The sequence below is a fragment of the Thalassophryne amazonica genome, chromosome 20 (assembly GCF_902500255.1).
Source record: "Thalassophryne amazonica chromosome 20, fThaAma1.1, whole genome shotgun sequence".
Lineage (NCBI taxonomy): Eukaryota > Metazoa > Chordata > Actinopteri > Batrachoidiformes > Batrachoididae > Thalassophryne > Thalassophryne amazonica.
In genome coordinates this window covers 20,003,160-20,027,918 of record NC_047122.1, presented here as the reverse complement: position 1 = coordinate 20,027,918, position 24,759 = coordinate 20,003,160, and positions in this window count along the sequence as shown.

The following is a 24,759-nucleotide window of genomic DNA, read 5'->3' as shown; positions in this document are numbered from 1 at the left end:
GGTAGAAGTCCCAGAGGCCCTCTGTGCTCACTGTGGTTGCTGAGGGTGAGCGGAGGAGGAAGAGACGTCACTCACAAGATGTTTGCAGATGAAAGGAAATGAGCTGGACCAGGATCAGACCAGACTGTCAGGAGGTCCACATGAGCTCATTCTGCCAGACATCAGCCTAGACCTCTGAAAGGATGGAGGCCCCTCCCTCACAGAACAATGAGGACACTCGAGACAGAAAACGTTCACCAACTCACCATCTCACATGGTATCTGCTGCAGCCACCAGGAACTACCTGCTGCAGACAACAGGAACCATCCATATGCTGCAGTCAACAGGAACCATCCACCTGCTGCAGTTAACAAGAACCCTTCATCTGCTGCAGTCAACAGGAACCCTTCATCTGCTGCAGTCAACAGGAACCATCTACCTGCTGCAGTTAACAACCCTTCATCTGCTGCAGTCAACAGGAACCATCTACCTGCTGCAGTTAACAAGAACCCTTCATCTGCTGCAGCCAACAGGAACCCTTCATCTGCCGCAGTCAACAGGAACCCTTCATCTGCTGGAGTCAACAGGAACCATCCACCTGCTGCAGTTAACAAGAACCCTTCATCTGCTGCAGTCAACAGGAACCATCCACCTGCTGCACTTAACAAGAACCCTTCATCTGCTGCAGTCAACAGGAACCCTTCATCTGCTGCAGTCAACAGGAACCATCCACCTGCTGCAGTTAACAAGAACCCTTCATCTGCTGCAGTCAACAGGAACCATCCACCTGCTGCACTTAACAAGAACCCTCCATCTGCTGCAGTCAACAGGAATCCTTCATCTGCTGCAGTCAACAGGAACCATCCACCTGCTGCAGTTAACAAGAACCCTTCATCTGCTGCAGTCAACAGGAACCATCCACCTGCTGCAGTTAACAAGAGCCCTTCATCTGCTGCAGTCAACAGGAACCATCCACCTGCTGCAGTCAATAGGAACCATCCACCTGCTGCAGACAACAGGAACCATCCATCTGCTGCAGTCAACAGGAACCATCCACCTGCTGCAGTTAACAAGAACCCTTCATCTGCTGCAGTCAACGGGAACCCTTCATCTGCTGCAGTCAACAGGAACCATCTACCTGCTGCAGTTAACAAGAACCCTTCATCTGCTGCAGTCAACAGGAACCATCTACCTGCTGCAGTTAACAAGAACCCTTCATCTGCTGCAGCCAACAGGAACCCTTCATCTGCCGCAGTCAACAGGAACCCTTCATCTGCTGGAGTCAACAGGAACCATCCACCTGCTGCAGTTAACAAGAACCCTTCATCTGCTGCAGTCAACAGGAACCATCCACCTGCTGCACTTAACAAGAACCCTTCATCTGCTGCAGTCAACAGGAACCCTTCATCTGCTGCAGTCAACAGGAACCATCCACCTGCTGCAGTTAACAAGAACCCTTCATCTGCTGCAGTCAACAGGAACCATCCACCTGCTGCACTTAACAAGAACCCTCCATCTGCTGCAGTCAACAGGAATCCTTCATCTGCTGCAGTCAACAGGAACCATCCACCTGCTGCAGTTAACAAGAACCCTTCATCTGCTGCAGTCAATAGGAACCATCCACCTGCTGCAGTTAACAAGAACCCTTCATCTGCTGCAGTCAACAGGAACCATCCACCTGCTGCAGTCAATAGGAACCATCCACCTGCTGCAGACAACAGGAACCATCCATCTGCTGCAGTCAACAGGAACCATCCACCTGCTGCAGTTAACAAGAACCCTTCATCTGCTGCAGTCAACAGGAACCCTTCATCTGCTGCAGTCAACAGGAACCATCTACCTGCTGCAGTTAACAAGAACCCTTCATCTGCTGCAGTCAACAGGAACCATCTACCTGCTGCAGTTAACAAGAACCCTTCATCTGCTGCAGCCAACAGGAACCCTTCATCTGCTGGAGTCAACAGGAACCATCCACCTGCTGCAGTTAACAAGAACCCTTCATCTGCTGCAGTCAACAGGAACCATCCACCTGCTGCACTTAACAAGAACCCTTCATCTGCTGCAGTCAACAGGAACCCTTCATCTGCTGCAGTCAACAGGAACCATCCACCTGCTGCAGTTAACAAGAACCCTTCATCTGCTGCAGTCAACAGGAACCATTCACCTGCTGCACTTAACAAGAACCCTCCATCTGCTGCAGTCAACAGGAATCCTTCATCTGCTGCAGTCAACAGGAACCATCCACCTGCTGCAGTTAACAAGAACCCTTCATCTGCTGCAGTCAACAGGAACCATCCACCTGCTGCAGTTAACAAGAACCCTTCATCTGCTGCAGTCAACAGGAACCATCCACCTGCTGCAGTCAATAGGAACCATCCACCTGCTGCAGTTAACAAGAACCCTTCATCTGCTGCAGTCAACAGAAACCATCCACCTGCTGCAGTTAACAAGAACCCTTCATCTGCTGCAGTCAACAGGAACCCTTCATCTGCTGCAGTCAACAGGAACCATCCACCTGCTGCAGTTAACAAGAACCCTTCATGTGCTGGAGTCAACAGGAACCCTCCATCTGCTGCAGTCAACAGGAACCCTTCATCTGCTACAGTCAACAGGAACCATCCACCTGCTGCAGTTAACAAGAACCCTTCATCTGCTGCAGTCAACAGGAACCATCCACCTGCTGCAGTTAACAGGAACCATCTGCTGTGGCAAAGAGCATTCCAGAACTATCTGCTACAGCCAATTGGAACCATATTGTTGTGGGCTGGGGTGTTTGGCTGGCTTGGTTTTTGTTTTCTGTTTCTCCCACCAGGTGGTATGCATTCAGGACTGAGTGGCTGAGCATTAGGACCTCACCCTGAACACCTGAGGCTTGTTTTCACATGCAGGTCATCAGGACTCACAGCTGTGGTGTATTTTGTCTTAATCAGAGATTGCTGCATTTAAACCTTGAATGCACAGTGTGTGATTGCCAGAGACTCGACCTTGTGAGCAGACGTGTGAGATCGACGTCAGGAGAACAATCTCACCATCACGGACGCAGAGACCGCTCCAGGTTTGACGCCACAGTCTGTGAAGGAGGATTGGGTGAGGTCTCACGCTCTTCAGCACACTTCCTGAGGTAATTTGGTTTTGGTGACTTTTATGAAGTAATGACAGTGGATTTGGTGTCCCTCACACCTTGTGTTATTGAGCTGTCACGTTATGCTAATTGTCTAATCAGCTTCTGCTGCAGTGGAGATTTGAACTGAGTTGTTCCGTGCCTGATGTATAGATTTAAGCCAGGAAGTGTTTGCTGATTGCGTGCACCTTTGAGTTGTGTCTCTCTGTGTGGAGTTGGACTCACCTCATGTTTTCTTTCTTCACAGACTCGGTTTGTCGCGGCCACCTGGGGGGTGTCGGCGGGGTCCCTGGGTCCGAACTGCTGTGGCTCCGGACCGTTTGCACTGTTAAGAGCGCGCCGTGTTTCCACCTCACCAGACCGCGGACTTTTTTAGTTGTTTAGCACTGCATCTCACTGTTATGTTTATTAAATTCTGTTATCCTTTGAACCGTACTCTGCTTATTTTATGCTGGGTCCTTTCAAACGCTGGGTAGGTGCTCCGACCGCGTCCGAAACATAACACATATACCTTCTGCAGCCAGCAGGAACCATCTGCATGAACCATCTATTGGCTGCCAACTTCTACAGAAAACAGGAACAGTCTGTCTGCTGCAGGAAGCGGGAACCGTCAGGAACCACCTGTGTCCTACAGCAAGGCATTATGTGGGCGTGGTCTTAGCCTCAACCAGTTGCTGGTTCCTCAGGAAAATGGAGCTTCTGCAAATGTTCTATTGTCAGTTTTCACATCTTCTCTCTGTTTTTAACCCTTGTCTAAACACACCGGCTAATTATTTTGTCTTCTTTGACAAACACGTTTCCTTTGTTTTATGGCATTAATTCAGAAATGATGAAAGAAAGAAAAAAAATCTGCAAATTAAAACCTTATTGACCTTCAGAAGAAACATTATTTGTTTAAGGCCAAATTTACGTTTAAGCTTCAACAGCAGAAAAACTAAAAATTTTCTTGCATTCACTTTAGGGAAGGTGATGGTCTAGTGCAGGGATGGGCATCGAGGGCCGAGACACTGCAGGTTTTCCATGCAACCATTCACCTCAGCAGGTGGGTTGCTGATGAGCTTCTCCTCTGAACATAAACACCTGGTTGTCAATGAAATCACCTGCTGAGACACCTGATCATTAATGAAATCACCTGCTGAGGTGACTGGTTGCACGGAAAACCTGCAGTGTCTCGGCCCTTTATGGCACGATTGCCCACCCCTGGTCTAGTGGTTAAGCATTGGGCTTGAGACCAGAGGATCCTCGGTTCAAATCCCAGCCTGACCGGAAAATCACTAAGGGCCTTTGGGCAAGGTCCTTAATCCCCTAGTTGCTCCCGGTCTGTAGTGAGTACCTTGCATAGCAGCACCCTGACATCGGGGTCAACGTGAGGCATTATTGTAAAGCGCTTTGAGCGTCTGATGCAGATGGAAAAGCGCTATATAAATGCAGTCCATTTACCATTTACTTTCAGTTAGCATCAGAAGAACATCTGGAAAATAAATATTAAATTTGATCTTCATGAATACCTGTATTCATGAAGATCAAATATTTCTTGTGATGTTTGCAACATCACATCAACCATTCAAGGGCATTCCCAGTAATCCCAAAATGATTCTCCACCCTATTAAGTAGAATATTACCAAATGCAGCACAAAGATCAATGAAATCTTCGTGCTGCATTTGATACCGTGGATCATCAGGTTTTTTTCTGATATGTGGAAAATCAATGAAAAAGTGATGTGGGAAAAAAAACTAAGCATAAAGATACAGTTTTTTTGTTGATCTTATTTTTTGGCGGTGGCGGTGGGGTGGGGTGGGGGGGGGTCTTTATGGTTAAAGGCAGAAACACTGCACACTAATTTAAGCATACAAATCTGATAAAATCATTCCAAAGCCTAAAACTGCACTCACTTTTTTTTATTTATTTTTTTATTTGAATTCTTTGTGTTGTGTGTTTACACTAAAAGCAACCAATAATTTGTGTCAAATTATTTATTCAGGAATGGTTTAAAAAATGAAGAAAAAGGTAAAAATTTGAAATGTAAACATTTCAAATGAAGAAGTCATAAACCAACTTCAAACAGATTTAATTCTCAGTCAAACGCTCATAAACTCGTCTTTCTGGTCCATAGTTGAGTCCAGTCTCCGCCCTTTGTTACAGAAATCACTTTATGAGGTATTTCACTGTCAACAGTCCAACAGCAGCAAACATCTCGGTGATGACACACCCTTTGATGTTATGTGTTTGTCCAGATGGGGCTGATCGGGTGCTGTCCTGGGCTTCCTGGGTCTCCAGCTCTTGCTGGAAGTCGGCCTCCTGCTCAGCCAGCTGCTGGTGAAAATGTTTCGTTGCAGCTTCCATCTCTCTCTGATGTTGATCTTCCAGAGCCTTCAGCTGTTCTTTATAGAGGTCCTCCTGTGTTGCCAGCTCTTTCTCAAACTCCTCTTTGGCCTTTAAGTCCTGTTGGTGACAACGCTCTTCATCTTGGATCCGAGTGTCTTTGGCATCTAGCTGTTGTTGGTAATCCTGTTTCATTTCTGACAGCTCCTGTCTGAACTGTTCCTTCATGTCTTCCAGCTTCATTCGTAGATGTTTATTTAGTTTTTCTCTCCTTTTTTTTTGCATTATTGTTGGCTTTAATGTTCCTCCTTCATCATTTTGAATCTTTGGAGCTCCTCATATCTCTTCCAGCATCTCTACCAGCTGGTTGATGGTGTCCTGAGTGTCCTCCACTTCACTCTGCTCCTGGAGGAGGTTCTCCTCTTCCTGATGAACAAACCAAACAAGAAAAAAAAAAAAAAAAAAACATCATCAGTGATTGTTTGAGTAAAGATCCACTCTGGGTCCTGTTTGGGAAACACCCAGGCTGACCTCTGGGCCATGCTCAGTGCCTGAAAGCAGACCGGAGTCTGCCTCCAGCACAAAACTTGGTACAGGTTGAGACCTGAGACGACACTCCAGCATCATAACACAGTTTTTGTCATAAACTAACCTGAAAGACAATCCAGACCAGTATGAACATAAAGAGACTCAAATGAGGGGGAAAAAAAAATCACTTCATGTTCATTTAGAGTTTTATTAATTTAACTTTATATTGAATTCATTTTATTTGGGGAAATGTTTAATGAGCCAGTAATTGATTCTATACCAATATTTGCAGAATAAATAAGAATACAACAATGCCCCTTATCTGTGGGGTCAATTTGACTTCATTCAATGTTTATCATCTCAAAATAAATGATTGATCATCCAACCATCCATCCATCTATCTATTTTCTATACCCGTTTACTCCCGCTAAGGTTCACGTGGGGCTGGAGTCTATCCCAGCAGTCACAGGGCATGAGGCAGGGTACACCCTGGACAGAACCCCAGTCTGTCGCAGGACCACATATAGCAGCCCAGTCTCAGGTTTTTTTTTTTTTTTTCGTGCTCCCAAGATGAAATGAGTCAAATTTTCATGACGGCGTTTTTTTTTTTAAACTCACTATTACTAACCCTACTCCTACCCCCGAACCTAACCTTAAACATAACCTAATCTTACTGTTGTGTGGGCCGCCAGAAGAGGAGGTACTGCTGGCCCACCACCAGAGGGCGCCCTGCCTGAAGTGCGGGCTTCAGGCACGAGAGGGCGCTGCCGCCTACAGGAACAGCCGAGGTGACAGCTGTCACTCATCAACTATGACAGCTGTCACCAATCATCTGCATCTCACCCGGGATAAAAGCAGGATGACACCTCCACCACATCGCCGAGATATTGACTTCTGTGAGAGGTAACTTTCTCTGCCAGCATTCAGTGATTTCAAGAGCTATTGTGTTGCAGCTGTCAACCAGAGGACCGGCGTGGGTCGCGACTGTTTCGTCCTACGTCTCGTCAGATAAGTGGTTAAACAGACGCTGCACGAGTGTGTGTTAAAGGTGGAGGTGGAATTCCCACCATTATTGTTACGGGGTGTACACACACCCACACTTGACTGTCTTTGTTCTCCGCCAGCAGTACCAGATCCGACACGCTGAGACGGTGGCCACCTGGGGACTTCGGGACTTGGCGGCTCCAGTATCCTTCGGGTTCGGTGGCGGTGGAAATCGTGTGGTTCCGGTTCATCTCCAGACGGGCGTCTCCTATCGTCGAGCCTGCCCACACGACACCTTCATTAATTGACTTGTATTTATTCTGTAATCTGCTGTGTGTGGTTGTGACATTCACAACAGTAAAGTGTTCTAATTTAACTCCCTCTATTGTCCGTTCATATACGCCCCCTGTTGTGGGTCCGTGTCACTACACTTTCCCAACAGGATATCTCGGCCAGCGTCATGGACTCCGAGGGGCGTCACCCAGCTGTTGAACGACCAATGGGAGAGCAGGGAGCGCAGGCGTCTGCAGGAGGCGTGATTGGTGAGCTGCAGCACATTCTCACCGCCTTTACGGCTCGGTTGGATCAAATGACCGAGCAAAACATCCTCCTAAACTGCAGGGTGGAGGCTCTCTCCGCGCAGGTGGCGGCGAGCGCTCAGGGCGCTGCTGCAGCTCCTCCTCCTGCCGACCCTGTGCAGGATATGAATGTTCCAGTGGTGGTTCGACAACCCCTCCCACCATCCCCTGAAGCATACATAAGCCCTCTTGAGCCGTACGGAGGTTGTGTGGAGACGTGCGCGGACTTTCTCATGCAGTGTTCACTCGTCTTTGCACAACGTCCCGTCACGTACGCGTCAGATGCTAGTAAAATAGCTTATGTGATTAATCTGCTTCGGGGAGAGGCACGCGCTTGGGCTACGGCGCTTTGGGAGCAAAATTCACGGCTCCTTCACACGTACACTGGGTTTGTGAGGGAGTTCAAGACTGTGTTTGATCACCCTAACAGGGGAGAGACCGCTTTGACTGTGCTGCTGTCAATGAGACAGGGACGCCGGAGCGCAGCCGCTTATGCAGTCGACTTCCGCATCGCGGCTGCGAGGTCCGGCTGGAATAATGCTGCGCTCCGCGCCACCTTAGTAAACGGACTGTCATCGGTCCAGAAGGAGCACCTGGTGGCCAAGGATGAACCGCGGGAATTAGATGAGCTTATCGATCTTGTTATACGGTTAGACAATCGGTTGGAAGAACGCCGTCAGGAACGAGACGAAGGGCGTGGCCGGGCACGCGCCGTCCCTCTTCCTTCCGGGTCCGAAAAAGGTCCGCCCTTCCCACGCTCCCTGGCCTCTACGTCCCGTGTGGCGACAGCTCCCCCTGCTGACAAAGCTATGGACACGAGCAGGGCCACATTCAGACCACCGAATAGACAGAGGAGGCTTCCCCGCGGGGCGTGTTTTGTTTGCGGCTCAATTGAGCACCAATTGAGTAATTGCCCCGAACGGTTAAACACCAACGCCCGCCCCTAGAAACTGGGCTTAGGGTGGGCCAAGAAATTCACGTGGGACACACACACATTTCCACATGGCTCCCAGTTACAATCCTTAGCGGGGATTTAACCCTTCAGGCCCCAGCACTGGTAGACACAGGGTCAGAAGGGAATCTGCTAGACAGCAGATGGGCCAGGGAGGTAGGGCTCCCTCTGGTGGCGCTTCCTTCACCATTGCAGGTGCGAGCACTAGATGGCACCCTACTCCCTTTAATCACACACAGGACACTACCAGTAACTCTGGTAGTGTCAGGGAATCATCGGGAGGAGATTGAGTTTTTTGTGACTCCCTCTATCTCCCGTGTGATTCTGGGGTTCCCCTGGATGCTAAAACACAATCCCCGGATTGATTGGCCGTCCGGGGTGGTGGTACAGTGGAGCGAGACCTGCCATCGGGTGTGTTTGGGATCCTCGGTTCCTCCCGGTTCCCAGGCTAAGGAGCAGGTCAAGGTTCCCCCCCAATCTGTCGGCGGTGCTGGTTGAGTACCACGATCTTGCTGACGTTTTTAGCAAGGATCGGGCACTCACCCTTCCCCCGCACCGTCCGTGCGATTGTGCCATCGATTTGATGCCAGGCGTGGAGTTCCCGTCCAGCAGGCTGTACAACCTCTCCCGACCTGAGCGCGAATCGATGGAGACCTACATCCGGGACTCCTTAGCTGCCAGGCTGATCCGTAACTCCACCTCCCCGATGGGAGCAGGTTTCTTTTTTGTGGGCAAAAAAGATGGCGGTCTTCGTCCATGCATTGATTACCGGGGGCTGAACGAGATCACGGTTCGCAACCGATACCCGTTGCCTTTGTTGGATTTGGTGTTCACCCCCCTGCATGGAGCCAAAATATTCACAAAGCTGGATCTTAGGAACACATACCACCTAGTTCGGGTCCGGAAGGGAGACGAATGGAAGACGGCATTCAACACCCCGTTAGGTCATTTTGAGTACCTGGTCATGCCGTTCGGCCTCACAAATGCCCCCGCGACGTTCCAAGCTTTGGTTAATGACGTCTTGCGGGACTTCCTGCACCGATTCGTCTTCGTATATCTGGACGATATACTCATTTTTTCTCCGGATCCTGAGAACCATGTATGGCATGTACGTCAGGTCCTGCAGCGGTTGTTGGAGAACCAGCTGTTTGTGAAGGGCGAGAAGTGTGAGTTTCACCGCACCTCTTTGTCCTTCCTGGGGTTTATCATCTCCTCCAACTCCGTCACGCCGGATCCGGCCAAGGTCGCAGCGGTGAGAGACTGGCCCCAACCTACGAGCCGTAGGAAGCTGCAACAGTTCCTCGGCTTCGCAAATTTTTACAGGAGGTTCATTAAGGGGTATAGTCAGGTAGTTAGCCCCCTGACAGCCCTGACCTCACCAAAAGTTCCCTTCACCTGGTCGGATCGGTGCGATTCCGCGTTCAGGGAGTTGAAACAGCGCTTCTCGACTGCACCCGTCTTGGTGCAGCCCGATCCTAGTCGCCAGTTTGTGGTCGAAGTGGACGCCTCTGACTCAGGGATAGGAGCCGTGCTATCCCAGAGCGGAGAGACCGATAAGGTTCTTCACCCGTGTGCCTATTTCTCCCGCAGGTTGACCCCAGCAGAGCGGAATTATGACGTGGGCAATCGGGAGCTCCTTGCGGTGAAAGAGGCTCTTGAGGAGTGGAGACACCTGCTGGAGGGAGCGTCAGTGCCTTTCACGGTTTTTACTGACCACCGGAACCTGGAGTATATCAGGACTGCCAAGCGACTGAACCCCAGGCAAGCCCGCTGGTCACTGTTTTTCGGCCGTTTTGACTTCCGGATCACTTACCGCCCCGGGACCAAAAACCAGAGGTCGGATGCCCTGTCCCGGGTGCACGAACATGAAGTCAAGACCGAGCTGTCGGATCCACCGGAACCCATCGTACCAGAGTCCACTATCGTGGCTACCCTTACCTGGGATGTGGAGAAGACCATCCGGGAGGCCCTGGCACGGAGCCCGGATCCCGGAACAGGGCCAAGAAACAGACTATACGTCCCACCAGAAGCCAGAGCTGCCGTCCTGGACTTCTGTCACGGGTCTAAGCTCTCCTGCCACCCAGGGGTGCGTAGGACCGTGGCAGTGGTCCAGCAGCGCTTCTGGTGGGCGTCTCTGGAGGCTGACCTCCGGGCTTATATCCAGGCCTGCACCACCTGCGCCAGGGGCAAGGCGGACCACCAGAAGGCACAGGGACTCCTGCAGCCGCTTCCTGTGCCTCATTGACCCTGGTCCCACATCGGTCTGGATTTCGTCACGGCCTCCCACCGTCCCGGGGGCACACCACCATCCTCACGATAGTGGACCGGTTCTCCAAGGCGGCCCACTTCGTGGCCCTCCCGAAGCTCCCATCGGCCCAGGAGACAGCGGATCTCCTGGTCCACCATGTCGTCCGGCTGCATGGGATACCAACAGACATCGTTTCGGATCGCGGTCCCCAGTTCTCCTCGCAGGTGTGGAGGAGTTTCTGCCGGGAACTGGAGGCCACCGTGAGCCTCTCGTCTGGGTATCACCCTCAGACTAACGGACAGGCTGAACGGGCCAATCAAGAGTTGGAGCAGGCCCTGCGTTGTACAACATCCGCACACCCGACGGCTTGGAGTGAACACCTGGCCTGGATCGAGTATGCGCATAACAGCCAAGTGTCCTCTGCCACCGGCCTCTCCCCGTTTGAGGTGTGTCTGGGGTACCAACCCCCTTTGTTTCCTGTGGTGGAGGGAGAGGTCGGTGTGCCCTCGGTCCAGGCCCACCTGCGGAGATGCCGTCGGGTGTGGCGCACCGCCCGTTCAGCCTTGTTGAGGGCCCGGACAAGGGCAAAAGCCCATGCAGACCGTCGACGGTCCCCGGCCCCTGCATACCAGCCCGGGCAGGAGGTATGGCTATCTACCAAGGACATACCTCTCCAGGTGGCTTCCCCGAAATTGAAAGACCGCTACATAGGGCCGTTCTGCATCCTCAAGGTCCTCAGTCCCACTACAGTGAGGCTCCAACTCCCGGCCTCACTGCGGATCCATCCAGTCTTTCATGTCTCCAGGTTGAAACCACATCACACCTCACCCCTCTGTGCACCCGGTCCGACGCCGCCTCCTGCCCGTATCATCGACGGGGAGCCGGCTTGGACAGTACGCCGGCTCTTGGATGTCCGTCGAATGGGCCGGGGCTTTCAATATTTGGTGGACTGGGAAGGGTATGGACCCGAAGAACGCTCCTGGGTGAAGAGGAGCTTCATCCTGGACCCAGCCCTCCTGGTCGATTTTTACCGACGCCACCCGGACAAGCCTGGTCGGGCGCCAGGAGGCGCCCGTTGAGGGGGGGGGTCCTGTTGTGTGGGCCGCCAGAAGAGGAGGTACTGCTGGCCCACCACCAGAGGGCGCCCTGCCTGAAGTGTGGGCTTCAGGCACGAGAGGGCGCTGCCGCCTACAGGAACAGCCGAGGTGACAGCTGTCACTCATCAACTATGACAGCTGTCACTGATCATCTGCATCTCACCCGGGATAAAAGCAGGATGACACCTCCACCACATCGCCGAGATATCGACTTCTGTGAGAGGTAACTTTCTCTGCCAGCATTCAGTGATTTCAAGAGCTATTGTGTTGCAACTGTCAACCAGAGGACCGGCATGGGTCGTGACTGTTTCGTCCTACGTCTCGTCAGATAAGTGGTTAAACAGACGCTGCACAAGTGTGTGTTAAAGGTGGAGGTGGAATTCCCACCATTATTGTTACGGGGTGTACACACACCCACACTTGACTGTCTTTGTTCTCCGCCAGCAGTACCAGATCCGACACGCTGAGACGGTGGCCACCTGGGGACTTCGGGACTTGGCGGCTCCAGTATCCTTCGGGTTCGGTGGCGGTGGAAATCGTGTGGTTCCGGTTCATCTCCAGACGGGCGTCTCCTATCGTCGAGCCTGCCCACACGACACCTTCATTAATTGACTTGTATTTATTCTGTAATCTGCTGTGTGTGGTTGTGACATTCACAACAGTAAAGTGTTCTAATTTAACTCCCTCTATTGTCCGTTCATTTACGCCCCCTGTTGTGGGTCCGTGTCACTACACTTTCCCAACACTTACTCTTTCCCCCCACCCTTACCATAACCAAAAAAAATGGATTTACTCTATTTCAGAATAAGGCTGTAACATAGCAAAATGTTATAATAGTGAAACGGATGCATCTGGAATTTTACAGATGCATTGTATATGCGTTGCATTTTGACAGTGACTGAGGCCCATTTGCAAAAGTTAATCCCTCCACACAAATCAAGCCAATGGTGAAAACATTCTGCCATTTTCCTAAATTCTAAATGAATTCTGCACAGAAAAACTTCAACTGCATAATTTCATTTATTGGTGCACCACTTTAGTATTCAATATGTAATCAGCACCATGGACAGCTCCCTCTTGGGGTGGATGAGAAGGTTAGTCTTCTGTAGAGAACAGCTTAAAAATCTGTCCTCACCACTCATGGTCGTAACCAGATCCTGCAACAGAATGAAATCAAAAACAAATAAAGGAAATCGCAATGGAACAGGCAGAGATTCATGACAAATCGGGAGTTTGGTCACTGCTATTTTGGAAATAAATGGATCTGGCAGCAATGAGGACAGTGTCAAAGAGTATGTTGGGAGATATGTGGAGTGGTTTAGAGTGAGATAAAACACATGGAAAACTCTCAGGGCACTATTTAGCACCGCCACCTCCAACACTCGTTTCCACGGCAACACTGATGAGCATCAAGTTGGTAGAATTTAGGTCAAAGCAAAAATGGCATCCATTCAAATACAGTGTAGTCAACTTCTAAATGTTATCTGAAAAGTCATTTTCATATTAAACTATGGCTGCTGGAAACAGTCACACGTTTTAATCATTTTACTCAGTGCAGAGAAAGCCAGACTTTGTGGAGAGTACGAGCTGTATAGGTTGATGCTCTCTATCTTTTTTAGATCACTTCCTCTGGGGCAGGAGGGGGCGGGGGCCGTTGGTGCAATCAGTGGCGGACCTGCCACCAGTCTGTACAGGCACGATGACTCAACGTGTCCTGTGGCCAGTAGAGACTGCGTCAGATCAAACACGCAATCTGCATGTGTGTGTGTGCACAAAGATGCAGACAAAACCCCCAAATCCACTAAAAGGTGCTGAAAACTTTACCAGGGACAGTAATGAACCAATCAAGACTGACTGTCGGTCACATCATCTGCTTTTAGTGATGTCTGATGTGTTTGGAATTTTTAATTCTCTGTGTGCAAGTCAGTGATGCTGATATGCACTGGGGGCAGAACAATGCAAGAGTGTCACGATACAATACATATCACAACACGTAACAACTTCGCTTTCATACTCATTATGCAGAAAGCAATCTTTGGTTTAATTTTGAAAAAACATTGGACCGCATTCACCAATATCTTCTTAAGAATCTTCTTAGATTCCTTCTTAAGTTGTCCCTAAGAAGGTGCTTAAGAAAACTCTACACCATATCCATCAACGTGTTCTTAAACTGCAGCTGTGTTCTTAAGTTGATGAATTCCATCTCCTCGTAAAGTGAAAGCATGTGCCTGTGGAGCCTAAGGGCCCCTTCACACATAGTGCAAATAAGTACAACATAGGGTGACTCACGGCAAAACAGCTTGTATGAGCGAACCACAAAACATTGTGCCGATGGGCAGGTGTGCACAATCCCGGTGCGACGGTGTCTTTTGAGCAGGAACACAGTGCATGCCGCTGCTGTGGAAAAAAAAATACATGCCACCCACAGGATTCATACCTGTGGGTGGCTCCGGTGTTCTGCTGTATCTGTTAGCTGTTTGAACTGAGCTGTTTGAGTTCTTTGAATTAACAGTCTTTTTCAAGACTTTTTTACTTTTTACTTTTTTACTTTTTTTACTTTTTCACCGTGCTCCAACGCCTAAAGAAGACCTCTAACGGTCGAAGCATCGCGACGGAGCACTTTTATCAGCTAACCTTCATCAGCGTTGGCAAGCTAACTAGCTTGCTAACGCTTTCGTTTTTATTTTTATTTTATTTTTTAGCACTGTTGTCGTGCTGCTCCACAGCCTGCCTAGTGGATTTTTATTTTATTTTTTAGCACTGTTGTCGTGTGTTACCTGTGCTGCTCCACAGCCTGTCCAGTGGATTTTTATTTTATTTTTTAGCACTGTTGTCATGCGTTACCTGTACTGCTCCACAGCCTGTCCAGTGGATTTTTATTTTATTTTTTAGCACTGTTGTCGTGCGTTACCTGTGCTGCTCCACAGCCTGTTCAGTGGATTTTTATTTTATTTTTTAGCACTGTTGTCGTGCGTTACCTGTGCTGCTCCACAGCCTGTTCAGTGGATTTTTATTTTATTTTTTAGCACTGTTGTCGTGCGTTACCTGTGCTGCTCCACAGCCTGTTCGGTGGATTTTTGTTTTGTTTTTTGGCACTGTTGTCGTGCATTACCTGTGCTGCTCCACAGCCTGTCCAGTGGATTTTTATTTTATTTTTTAGCACTGTTGTCGTGTGTTACCTGTGCTGCTCCACAGCCTGTTCAGTGGATTTTTACCTGTGCTGCTCCACAGCCTGTCCAGTGGATTTTTATTTTTATTTTATTTTATTTATTTATTTATTTATTTATTTATTTATTTATTTATTTATTTATTTTTTGTCACTGTTGTCGTGTGTTGCCTGTGCTGCTCCACAGCCTGTCTAGTGGATTTTTATTTTATTTTTTACCACTGTTGTCGTGTGTTACCTGTGCTGTTCCACAGCCTGTCCAGTGGATTTTTATTTTATTTTTTACCACTGTTGTCGTGTGTTACCTGTGCTGCTCCACAGCCTGTCCAGTGGATTTTTATTTTATTTTATTTTTTTAGCACTGTTGTCGTGCGTTACCTGTGCTGCTCCACAGCCTGTCCAGTGGATTTTTATTTTATTTTTTAGCACTGTTGTCGTGTGTTACCTGTGCTGCTCCACAGCCTGTCCAGTGGATTTTGATTTTGATTTTATTTTTTAGCACTGTTGTCGTGTGTTACCTGTGCTGCTCCACAGCCTGTCCAGTGGATTTTTATTTTATTTTATTTTTTTAGCACTGTTGTCGTGCGTTACCTGTGCTGCTCCACAGCCTGTCCAGTGGATTTTTATTTTATTTTTTAGCACTGTTGTCGTGTGTTACCTGTGCTGCTCCACAGCCTGTCCAGTGGATTTTTATTTTATTTTATTTTTTTAGCACTGTTGTCGTGCGTTACCTGTGCTGCTCCACAGCCTGTCCAGTGGATTTTTATTTTATTTTTTAGCACTGTTGTCGTGTGTTACCTGTGCTGCTCCACAGCCTGTCCGGTGGATTTTGATTTTGATTTTATTTTTATTTTTTAGCACTGTTGTCGTGTGTTACCTGTGCTGCTCCACAGCCTGTCCAGTGGATTTTTATTTTATTTTATTTTTTTAGCACTGTTGTCGTGCGTTACCTGTGCTGCTCCACAGCCTGTCCAGTGGATTTTTATTTTATTTTTTAGCACTGTTGTCGTGCGTTACCTGTGCTGCTCCACAGCCTGTCCAGTGGATTTTTATTTTATCTTTTACCACTGTTGTCGTGCGTTACCTGTGCTGCTCCACAGCCTGTCCAGTGGATTTTTATTTTGTTTTAGCACTGTTGTCGTGCGTTACCTGTGCTGCTCCACAGCCTGTCTAGTGGATTTTTATTTTATTTTAGCACTGTTGTCGTGCGTTGCCTGTGCTGCTCCACAGCCTGTCCAGTGGATTTTTATTTTGTTTTAGCACTGTTGTCGTGCGTTACCTGTGCTGCTCCACAGCCTGTCTAGTGGATTTTTATTTTATTTTAGCACTGTTGTCGTGCGTTGCCTGTGCTGCTCCACAGCCTGTCCAGTGGATTTTTATTTTTATTTTATTTTATTTTTTAGCACTGTTGTTGTGCGTTACCTGTGCTGCTCCACAGCCTGTCTAGTGGATTTTTATTTTATTTTAGCACTGTTGTCGTGCGTTACCTGTGCTGCTCCAAAGCCTGTTCAGTGGATTTTTATTTTATTTTTTAGCACTGTTGTCGTGCGTTACCTGTGCTGCTCCACAGCCTGTTCAGTGGATTTTTATTTTATTTTTTAGCACTGTTGTCGTGCGTTACCTGTGCTGCTCCACAGCCTGTTCAGTGGATTTTTATTTTATTTTTTAGCACTGTTGTCGTGCGTTACCTGTGCTGCTCCACAGCCTGTTCAGTGGATTTTTATTTTATTTTTTAGCACTGTTGTCGTGCGTTACCTGTGCTGCTCCACAGCCTGTTCGGTGGATTTTTGTTTTGTTTTTTGGCACTGTTGTCGTGCATTACCTGTGCTGCTCCACAGCCTGTCCAGTGGATTTTTATTTTATTTTTTAGCACTGTTGTCGTGTGTTACCTGTGCTGCTCCACAGCCTGTTCAGTGGATTTTTACCTGTGCTGCTCCACAGCCTGTCCAGTGGATTTTTATTTTTATTTTATTTTATTTATTTATTTATTTATTTTTTGTCACTGTTGTCGTGTGTTGCCTGTGCTGCTCCACAGCCTGTCTAGTGGATTTTTATTTTATTTTTTACCACTGTTGTCGTGTGTTACCTGTGCTGTTCCACAGCCTGTCCAGTGGATTTTTATTTTATTTTTTACCACTGTTGTCGTGTGTTACCTGTGCTGCTCCACAGCCTGTCCAGTGGATTTTTATTTTATTTTTAGCACTGTTGTCGTGTGTTACCTGTGCTGCTCCACAGCCTGTCCAGTGGATTTTTATTTTATTTTATTTTTTTAGCACTGTTGTCGTGCGTTACCTGTGCTGCTCCACAGCCTGTCCAGTGGATTTTTATTTTATTTTTTAGCACTGTTGTCGTGCGTTACCTGTGCTGCTCCACAGCCTGTCCAGTGGATTTTTATTTTATCTTTTACCACTGTTGTCGTGTGTTACCTGTGCTGCTCCACAGCCTGTCCAGTGGATTTTGATTTTGATTTTATTTTTTAGCACTGTTGTCGTGTGTTACCTGTGCTGCTCCACAGCCTGTCCAGTGGATTTTTATTTTATTTTATTTTTTAGCACTGTTGTCGTGCGTTACCTGTGCTGCTCCACAGCCTGTCCAGTGGATTTTTATTTTATTTTTTAGCACTGTTGTCGTGCGTTACCTGTGCTGCTCCACAGCCTGTCCAGTGGATTTTTATTTTATCTTTTACCACTGTTGTCGTGCGTTACCTGTGCTGCTCCACAGCCTGTCCAGTGGATTTTTATTTTGTTTTAGCACTGTTGTCGTGCGTTACCTGTGCTGCTCCACAGCCTGTCTAGTGGATTTTTATTTTATTTTAGCACTGTTGTCGTGCGTTGCCTGTGCTGCTCCACAGCCTGTCCAGTGGATTTTTATTTTTATTTTATTTTATTTTTTAGCACTGTTGTTGTGCGTTACCTGTGCTGCTCCACAGCCTGTCTAGTGGATTTTTATTTTATTTTAGCACTGTTGTCGTGCGTTACCTGTGCTGCTCCACAGCCTGTCTAGTGTCGGATTCCCTGTTTGGGAATCCGCTAGCTTAGCGTAGCTACTAGCTCTTAGCCGTTTTAGCATGGCGGCTTCTCCTGTCTCTCCCGTACTTTTCTGCTCTGGGTGTGAAATGTTTAGTTATTCCTCGGCCTCTTTTAGCAGTAACGGTACTTGTAATAAGTGCAGCTTATTCGTAGCTTTGGAGGCCAGGCTGGGCGAATTGGAGGCTCGGCTCCGCACCGTGGAAAATTCTACAGCTAGCCAGGCCCCTGTAGTCGGTGCGGACCAAGGTAGCTTATCCGCCGTTAGTTCCCCCCTGGCAGACCCCGTGCAGTCGGGAAGGCAGGCTGACTGGGTGACTGTGAGGAGGAAGCGTAGCCCTAAACAGAAGCCCCGTGTACACCGTCAACCCGTTCACATCTCTAACCGTTTTTCCCCACTCGACGATACACTCGCCGAGGATCAAACTCTGGTTATTGGCGACTCTGTTTTGAGAAATGTGAAGTTAGCGACACCAGCAACCATTGTCAATTGTCTTCCGGGGGCCAGAGCAGGCGACATCGAAGGACATTTGAAATTGCTGGCTAAGGCTAAGCGTAAATTTGGTAAGATTGTAATTCACGTCGGCAGTAATGACACTCGGTTACGCCAATCGGAGGTCACTAAAATTAACATTGAATCGGTGTGTAACTTTGCAAAAACAATGTCGGACTCTGTTGTTTTCTCTGGGCCCCTCCCCAATCAGACCGGGAGTGATATGTTTAGCCGCATGTTCTCCTTGAATTGCTGGCTGTCTGAGTGGTGTCCAAAAAATGAGGTGGGCTTCATTGATAATTGGCAAAGCTTCTGGGGAAAACCTGGTCTTGTTAGGAGAGACGGCATCCATCCCACTTTGGATGGAGCAGCTCTCATTTCTAGAAATCTGGCCAATTTTTTGGGATCCTCCAAACTGTGACTGTCTAGCGTTGGGACCAGGAGGCAGAGCTGTGGTCTTATACACCTCTCTGCAGCTTCTCTCCCCCTGCCATCCCCTTATTACCCCATCCCCGTAGAGACGGTGCCTGCTCCCAGACCACCAATAACTAGCAAAAATCTATTTAAGCATAAAAATTCAAAAAGAAAAAATAATATAGCACCTTCAATTGCACCACAGACTAAAACAGTTAAATGTGGTCTATTAAACATTAGGTCTCTTTCTTCTAAGTCCCTGTTGGTAAATGATATAATAATTGATCAACGTATTGATTTATTCTGCCTAACAGAAACTTGGTTACAGCAGGATGAATATGTTAGTTTAAATGAGTCAACACCCCCGAGTCACACTAACTGTCAGAATGCTCGTAGCACGGGCGGAGGATTAGCAGCAATCTTCCATTCCAGCTTATTAATTAATCAAAAACCTAGACAGAGCTTTAATTCATTTGAAAGCTTGTCTCTTAGTCTTGTCCATCCAAATTGGAAGTCCCAAAAACCAGTTTTATTTGTTATTATCTATCGTCCACCTGGTCGTTACTGTGAGTTTCTCTGTGAATTTTCAGACCTTTTGTCTGACTTAGTGCTTAGCTCAGATAAGATAATTATAGTGGGCGATTTTAACATCCACACAGATGCTGAGAATGACAGCCTCAACACTGCATTTAATCTATTATTAGACTCTATCGGCTTTGCTCAAAAAGTAAATGAGTCCACCCACCACTTTAATCATATTTTAGATCTTGTTCTGACTTATGATATGGAAATAGAAGACTTAACAGTATTCCCTGAAAACTCCCTTTTGTCTGATCATTTTTTAATAACTTACATTTACCCTGATGGACTACCCTGCAGTGGGGAATAAGTTTCATTACACTAGAAGTCTTTCAGAAAGCGCTGTAACTAGGTTTAAGGATATGATTCCTTCTTTATGTTCTCTAATGTCATATACCAACACAGAGCAGAGTAGCTACCTAAACTCTGTAAGGGAGTTAGAGTATCTTGTTAATAGTTTTACATCCTCATTGAAGACAACTTTGGATGCTGTAGCTCCTCTGAAAAAGAGAGCTTTAAATCAGAAGTGTCTGACTCCGTGGTATAACTCACAAACTCGTAGCTTAAAGCAGATAACCCGTAAGTTGGAGAGGAAATGGCGTCTCACTAATTTAGAAGATCTTCACTTAGCCTGGAAAAAGAGTTTGTTGCTCTATAAGAAAGCCCTTCGTGAAGCTAGGACATCTTTCTACTCATCACTAATTGAAGAAAATAAGAACAACCCCAGGTTTCTTTTCAGCACTGTAGCCAGGCTGACAAAGAGTCAGAGCTCTATTGAGCTGAGTATTCCATTAACTTTAACTAGTAATGACTTCATGACTTTCTTTGCTAACAAAATTTTGACTATTAGAGAAAAAATTACTCATAACCATCCCAAAGATGTATCGTTATCTTTGGCTGCTTTCAGTGATGCCGGTATTTGGTTAGACTCCTTCTCTCCGATTGTTCTGTCTGAGTTATTTTCATTAGTTACTTCATCCAAACCATCAACATGCTTATTAGACCCCATTCCTGCCAGGCTGCTCAAGGAAGTCCTACCATTATTTAATGCTTCAATCTTAAATATGATCAATCTATCTTTGTTAGTTGGTTATGTACCACAGGCCTTTAAGGTGGCAGTAATTAAACCATTACTTAAAAAGCCATCACTTGACCCAGCTATCTTAGCTAATTATAGGCCAATCTCCAACCTTCCTTTTCTCTCAAAGATTCTTGAGAGGGTAGTTGTAAAACAGCTAACTGATCACCTGCAGAGGAATGGTCTATTTGAAGAGTTTCAGTCAGGTTTTAGAATTCATCATAGTACAGAAACAGCATTAGTGAAGGTTACAAATGATCTTCTTATGGCTTCGGACAGTGGACTTATCTCTGTGCTTGTTCTGTTGGACCTCAGTGCTGCTTTTGATACTGTTGACCATAAAATTTTATTACAGAGATTAGAGCATGTCATAGGTATTAAAGGCATTGCGCTGCGGTGGTTTGAATCATATTTGTCTAATAGATTACAGTTTGTTCATGTAAATGGGGAATCGTCTTCACAGACTAAAGTTAATTATGGAGTTCCACAAGGTTCTGTGCTAGGACCAATTTTATTCACTTTATACATGCTTCCCTTGGGCAGTATTATTAGACGGTATTGCTTAAATTTTCATTGTTACGCAGATGATACCCAGCTTTATCTATCCATGAAGCCAGAGGATACACACCAATTAGCTAAACTGCAGGATTGTCTTACAGACATAAAGACATGGATGACCTCTAATTTCCTGCTTTTAAACTCAGATAAAACTGAAGTTATTGTACTTGGCCCCACAAATCTTAGAAGCATGGTGTCTAACCAGATCGTTACTCTGGATGGCATTTCCCTGATCTCTAGTAATACTGTGAGAAATCTTGGAGTTATTTTTGATCAGGATATGTCATTCAAAGCGCATATTAAACAAATATGTAGGACTGCCTTTTTGCATTTACGCAATATCTCTAAAATCAGAAAGGTCTTGACTCAGAGTGATGCTGAAAAATTAATTCATGCATTTATTTCCTCTAGGCTGGACTATTGTAATGCATTATTATCAGGTTGTCCTAAAAGTTCCCTAAAAAGCCTTCAGTTGGTTCAGAATGCTGCAGCTAGAGTACTGACGGGGACTAGCAGGAGAGAGCATATCTCACCCGTGTTGGCCTCCCTTCATTGGCTTCCTGTTAATGCTAGAATAGAATTTAAAATTCTTCTTCTTACTTTTAAGGTTTTGAATAATCAGGTCCCATCTTATCTTAGGGACCTCGTAGTACCATATTACCCCATTAGAGCGCGTCGCTCTCAGACTGCGGGCTTACTTGTAGTTCCTAGGGTTTGTAAGAGTAGAATGGGAGGCAGAGCCTTCAGCTTTCAGGCTCCTCTCCTGTGGAACCAGCTCCCAATTCAGATCAGGGAGACAGATACCCTCTCTACTTTTAAGATTAGGCTTAAAACTTTCCTTTTCGCTAAGGCTTATAGTTAGGGCTGGATCGGGTGACCCTGGACCATCCCTTGGTTATGTTGCTTTAGACGTAGACTGTGGGGGGGTTCCCATGATGCACTGTTTCTTTCTCTTTTTGCTCCGTATGCATCACTCTGCATTTAATCATTAGTGATCGATCTCTTTTTCCTGGTTCTTTCCCTCAGCCCCAACCAGTCTCAGCAGAAGACTGCCCCTCCCTGAGCCTGGTTCTGCTGGAGGTTTCTTCCTGTTAAAAGGGAGTTTTTCCTTCCCACTGTGGCCAAGTGCTTGCTCATAGGGGGGTCGTTTTGACCGTTGGGGTTTTATAATTATTGTATGGCCTTGCCTTGCAATGTGGAGCGCCTTGGGGCAGCTGTTTGTTGTGATTTGGCGCTATATAAGAAAAAAGTTGATTGATTGATTGATACCTGCACTTTACTGATTGCCAGCCTGAAATTTTACCACTGAGCTACTGTCACTGGCCTATAAATGGTGGGGGGAAATGCCTGAAATCAACAAAGAGATAGACGTATAAAAAAAAAAAAAAAACCACACACCATAAAAAACACAGCACACCTGCGTCACATCGGGCAGTTGTTAGTTCATGTCCGTCAAAACACAGAACGCGATGTCCAGCCATGACATCCAGATCCACAGATCTCTTCACAGCCGCGTCTGTCAGCAGCCACACCTCTTGTCAGTTTAGCACACACAGTGACTCACTGTGTCTGTTTGCAACTCCACACTCGTGGAGCACTTAGACAAATATCACATCCAGCCCGACAGTGATTGTCTGCAGACTGTTGTCATGTTAGTGCGAATGGCCACACATTTTCTAAGTGCCATGCGAGCGGTGTTAGATGTTCGTGCGTGTCACCTGGAATATGGCCGACACCTGCCGCAAGAGTGTTCATTGGGTTCGCACACTCTGCTTTCAGCCGCTGGTGTGTGCAAATAGTTGTAGCAACAGTTGTACGAGGCGTTCAAGACAGCTACTATTTTACATGTTTTGCATACGATTCCTGGTTCATGCGCACATTATGTGCAATTCAACCAAATTCACACTATGTGTGAAGGGGCCCTAACATATGATTAGCATAAGTAACAGCCCATCAATGCCCATAAAAGGGCATGGAACTGCACTGCTGTGTTCAGACGCAGATTTCATAAAGAGGAAACAAAATGCTGAAAGCAAAAGGAAAATCTATTTCAGCACAGCAGACAAAGAGAAAAAAGAACTGTGGCAGTACAGAGGAGACGTAATGCTGCATATTTATAATTCATAATTCATTTTATTGTGTAAAAAAATTATACAAATTTGTACATATCTACACACTATAACAACAACAAAAAAGGTAAAAAAAAAAATACATTAAAACCTCATGGTGTTCGTATAATACAAATCAAAATTTTGTTTAAAAACATCCACAGTAGGGGAGGAAACCACATACCAAGGCAAACTATTCCATTTGATTTAAAATCCAACACCAAAATAAAAAAAAACAATAAAAAAAAAAAAAACATCTCAAACTCCCGAAGGGAGATGCAGCAGACTAGAGGGGGAACAGCAGACACCCAAAAGCTGTCCAAGTTGGACCAGTGCATCAGGCCATCATCGGGGAGACGGCGCTCTCCTTGTGCGGCTGCTACTCTACTTGATTAATATTAAAGTGTTGGTACACTGTAAAAACTGAAGTTCACCAGCTGTCTTGAAAATGTGAGTTAATTCAACTGAAAATCAGTTAACTCACCTTAAAGATAAGCTTCCTTTCAACTCACAATTAGTGAAGACGATGGATAGCTTTAGGTTCAGATTTTGAAAACATATAAACTTGAACCCAGTATCTTAAACTTGTCATTACAAGTGGAGTAAATGAGAAGACATAAGTTCACTTAACGTAATGGGGCTATCTTTTTTTTTACAGTGTACATTTAATTTATTTTAATTTAAGAAATACTCTCTAAATTACCAAAATGTAACAGATAATAATGAACACAGATATCATGGACATATCACTGCAAAGTGCGAAGGATCCAGTGAGTTGGGGATGGCGGCTCAGATGAATCTTCCACTATCCTCAAGTCACTGGATCCGCTCACATTGCTCCCCAGATTCAGGGTGTTTTGTAATTGGAGCTACGGCTCACCACTATTGCGTTCACAAACACAAAACAAATGCACAAAAAATAAATAAATAAAAATACTGACTTTTGAGCTGCTTCCCAGCTAGCACAAAATGCAACTACAACATCGCTGGGAGATTGCAATCTGGTTGCAAGTAAAGTTGTGTCCCCGTGGTAGCAACATGGACACAACTTCTGCAGCTTCCCAGCAATGTTGCAGTTACGTCCTGTGCTAGCTGGGATACACACTGTTTTTGTCCACAGTGTAACTTCTTGTCTTCTTGCCAGCACTTGTGTGCTTTGGCCTGTGAACCGGAAGTGTTAGCTAGCTCTCTGCGTTCATAAACAGGAAATAACGTATGATTTTAGGTTTTACACATGTTTTTCACCATTACTCACTTTACCAGCAAAAAAAAAATGTTAGCGGACTGAAAGTTAGCGGAACAAAATTTAGCGGAAGCTAATTGGTCCGCTGATGGTTTTCAAAGTTAGCTGAAAAGCTAATCCATTAACAAAAATGTTGGCTTTGTTAATTAGCGGTTAGCAGAACTGTGTCCACCACTGGTCATTATGGGATATTGTCAAAATCTGAATCTTGTCCGTTTTAGAATAAGGCTTTAACATAAAATGTGTAAAAAGTGAAGCGCTGTGAATACTTTCTGGGTGCACTG